This window comes from Oncorhynchus mykiss, chromosome 19, assembly GCF_013265735.2.
Source record: "Oncorhynchus mykiss isolate Arlee chromosome 19, USDA_OmykA_1.1, whole genome shotgun sequence".
Lineage (NCBI taxonomy): Eukaryota > Metazoa > Chordata > Actinopteri > Salmoniformes > Salmonidae > Oncorhynchus > Oncorhynchus mykiss.
The window spans coordinates 8,741,010-8,745,772 of record NC_048583.1 but is presented as its reverse complement, the minus strand read 5'-3'; positions in this window follow the sequence as shown (position 1 = coordinate 8,745,772).

Sequence of the window (4,763 nt, the reverse complement as noted above, 5' to 3'; positions counted from 1 at the left end):
CTCTTCTCTGGTCCCTGCATGAAGGCTCTGATGTCAACAACAGTTTGACATGATTGTCACACACTCTTATGTCGCACATTGTTTTACTCTTTATGGACTGAAATACATTTGAAAATGAAATGAAGATCAACAATATAATAATTACCAGAGAATATTAATGTTCCTTGAATAGTTTCAAGTTGAATTGTCTACATGCACAGTATATCTTAACTTTTAACAATCTTTGCCATTCTCCCTGGCACTGTTTTGACAGTAGACTAAGGGTCACTTTCAATGACACGTTAACTATTTGATCAACAACAGTAAACAATTTACTAATTACAAAACACATTAGAAACGCATTAGAAACAATAAATAAGATGAAATACCTATCATGAAAGTCAAGTTTTAGTAGTAAATCACTTTAACAATCAACTACATATAGTTCATGTTAATGTCAAATTATTTATCCCATACAAACCTGAGAAGCCCACCCGATGCCATTTCCTCTTGACCGACTAGATGGACTTTCTATGCCAGTTCTCTGCTAACATTGACTGTAAACAGAGCTCTATAAACTGTGTGTTCTTTTAAAATAGGTTGGGTTCATGAGACTGTACCACCATAAATGTTATCTGTTTTTCTCCTCCACTATCCCTCTCTGCTTCCAGTCAATGGCATTTTCCCTCTAGTTGGCGGCAGAGTGACCTTTGTGGACTTTGTGGAGATGATGGGCCAGGACTTAGATGTTGACAGAGACAGCAGACATGACAGGAGCAGTGGTGACCCGTCATTATGAGCCCCACATTTTTTGGGGAAGGGGGAGGTCTTACCTGTTTTGCATGTTATTTTGGCATTAATACTTATCAGTTTGCAAAACAATGTAAAAAAATATATAATATTGAGTTAATAAAGCTGCATACAAACATTGTCTATTTTATGCTTTATTGAGTAAGACAGATCCAAAATGCAGGTGTTTCAGCCGAGCTCGGTGCTTTCTGTGGTGGTGGGGCAGCCTAGCTCGGTGCTTTCTGTGGTGGTGGGGCAGCCAGCGGAAAATATGGAGCGTAGGGGTTGGTAAGGCTCAAGGTCATTGGCCACAGATAAAATTACGTCAAATCACGTAATATCTACAGTAGCTTTGATTGGACTGATTGTGTTTACATAATACTTTCAAAATATTAGCTAGCAGTCATCATCATGAATCAAGTCGACTTGATCAAAATACTTTATAATCCTTGTCATATGAAGATAAATAATGAAGGGAGATTATAGATAATATCAGCGCTCATCGGCCATTGGACATAAACATTACACAAGTTGGAAATCGCAAATTCAACAATGAGTGGTGTGGAAGGAATCAGAGACTGTGGGTAACTGCAAGCCTTGCAAAGCAATCAATAATCTGCTATTCATTGGAGTGTCTGTGTGGTCCCAAATCTGGGATTTAGTGTCTCTTTTCCAAGTTTAAAATGATAAACATTCAACATTGGCCATGCTGTCAATGAAGCAGGATTTGTGCTGCGCTCAAAAACAACTTATCTCGAAACGGCGAAAACTTGACTTCAGTGGGTTCAAGACAACTGGGAATTCCTGAAAAAACGAGCTCCGACTAGGAAATACGTTTTGAACGTTCATCCAACTCGGAATTGTACATCGGGAACTCGGGCCTCTTTCTAGAGCTAAGACTTGAAGATCACTGACGTCATCATGATTTGACCTTTTTCCCCCCAGAGTTCCCAGTTGTCTTGAAAGAACCATAAATCCAGAGAATGACAAACTTTGATAACAAAATTTGCAGATGAAAGACCGCCGTGCCACTTTCCTGTTCAGGTGAGCACAGCACAACAAGGTGAGCACAGCACAACAAGGTGAGCACAGCACAACAAGGTGAGCACAGCACAACAAGGTGAGCACAGCACAACAAGGTGAGCACAGCACAACAAGGTGAGCACAGCACAACAAGGTGAGCACAGCACAACAATGTGAGCACAGCACAACAAGGTGAGCACAGCACAACAAGGTGAGCACAGCACAACAAGGTGAGCACAGCACAACAATGTGAGCACAGCACAACAATGTGAGCACAGCACAACAAGGTGAGCACAGCACAACAATGTGAGCACAGCACAACAAGGTGAGCACAGCACAACAATGTGAGCACAGCACAACAAGGTGAGCACAGCACAACAATGTGAGCACAGCACAACAAGGTGAGCACAGCACAACAAGGTGAGCACAGCACAACAAGGTGAGCACAGCACAACAAGGTGAGCACAGCACAACAAGGTGAGCACAGCACAACAAGGTGAGCACAGCACAACAAGGTGAGCACAGCATGCTGCTGCGTAAATAATGTAATATGCCAGGGAGATAGTATTACTTTCTTAGCTACAGTATACATAAGTGTATGTTGTGTAGTATGCTGTTAGTAGCCCATGTGCCTCACCCTAATAATTTGGTCTATTTACCCCTCTAATTTTGCCTACTGTTCTGACTTGGTGGTGCACATGTAGCCTATAACCTGTTTTCGAGAAATGTAATCAAAAAATGTTGCTTTCATTATCTGCTTATATGCCTCCTTTCTTTATCCTATGGTTCTGACTTGGTGTAGAGGGAGAACACTGTAAGAATGGCCCATGTTCTGAACTCTGTTGCTCTACATTTCAAAAGTGCTAAACAAATAGTTATATTGATTACGTCCATCCTAGCTCGCTCATTAATGTCTTAATCGAAATTACAGATAGCCTCTTATCCGCTTATCCGCTTATCGTCGCCTCATGCCATAGTTTGTACATCTCAATTGTCATTAGAAACCACAATTGTTTAAGCAAGACAGCCATATCAGATGTGTTTTTTAAAAGGCAGTAAATGAGGCTGAATTAACTGTTTCGCCTCCGCTGGTAGCCAGGTGTAGCAGTGGTAAGATGATGGGACAGCTTTATGTAGGCCCTAACAGTTTGTGGGCACCGTTTGTCACCGTTATAGTGCAATTAATGTATTGTTTAGTGTTGTGCAGTGTCTTTGCTGGGATGCAGCCCACTTTTTTTTGCCCTACCAAGATTTACCTGTTAATTTCCCCGTTGGATAGGAGTGAATGGATGCTTTCAGAGGTATGGAGTTAACATGACTGTTTAAATCTGTTGTCAGTGTAGAATCACCTAATATCAAAGCAATTCACTTATTTCCTCAATCAAACCTGGTCTTCCTCTACTTCTCTTCTCTCTTTCTCTCACTCACTTTAATATATTTGTGGGTGTATTTGTTCTTACTGATTTTCATTGCTATAGAAACAATCCCTAACAATACTTAATGTCTGTTTTAATTGCATAACCTACATTGTAATAATAAAACGATTTGTAAAGCACTTTTCATGCATTTTGTTAATAGCACTATGCCATATAGTCAATTAACAAACATAGATTCATTATTTAAAGAAAAGGTTTGTGGTATGATTATACTGTATAATATAAGGTAGATTAGGAGGGGGGGGGGGGGGTTCATCCTACTGTATAATACACATATTTCAAGAGTTTTAAAATGTTAATTATAATATTTTGATTAACTTAAAATATATCTATGAGGGAATGAAGTAAAATAAACGTAATCTCAATGAACAGTTTTTATTTAAAAAGTCCTTCAATGATAAGTGGTATACATCGTTGTTAGTATGATGATGATAAGTAGATTAATCATAGGATAATCATAGGATATGATACATGGATTATTCTACAATAAAATAATGCTGGAATTAGATATATAAAAATGATTTCAATGATAAATGTTGGTTGATGTTAAGTAGGTGATGAATCATTGGTTATGCATTTTTCTAAAGTAAAATAATGCAGATATTTTTTTATGAAATCAGATGTGTATACATTCTTTACATTTGACAAATCTCAGGCAAATAAACAAACAATGGAATAATGAACTTGTTACATGACGGAAATGAATATTTTAACATGCATGCAACTAAAGTAGCCCTTAATGCAACTTCCTTTCTAAAGACGAGGACTAAGATGTTCTCTGCTTACAAACATACAAAAGCCTTAAACAAGTATGTATGTATCTGTTTCAGAGGCTTTTTGTAAAGGTGTAAAACATAGCATTACATATAGAATCACATCTCTATGGATGTAAATCTAATGGACAATATTTACAATCACAGTATGTACAGTCTGCACTGATCTATGGACCCCTTTAGTCCATCACTGGGCTAGTCCTTCAAAGACTGTATGAATGATATACAAGATAAAACTAAATCAAACCAAAGATAATATACAATATCGAAGCTCAAACAAACAAAATGACCTTTCTTTCATAATTAGTTACACTTCCCTCTTGTAAATATATATCCTTGTTTCATTAAATTCATCCCAATGAGCATAATCTTCATTTAATTTTAATCCAGCTGTTTATACAAATTATATGAATATATTTTTTCTAATGTTGAGATTTGTCTTCATACTCCAGTCCAAGTCAACTAGTAGTCAACAGTATGATTATTATCTCCACCCAGCACAGCCAGAAGAGGACTGGTTCCTCTCTAGGTTTCTTCCTAGGTTCCTGCCTTTCTAGGGAGTTTGTTCTAGCCACCATGACTCTACGTCTGCATTGCTTGCTGTTTGGGCTTTTAGGCTGGGTTTGTGTATAATTATCTGCTAATGTAAAAGAGCTTAATAAATACATTTGATTTAATATAATATCATTTTTTAATTACATTTTTTTTATATAATATCGGCGTTAGACTGACAAAATCAATAGGAGACCCCAGCAGGTAATTC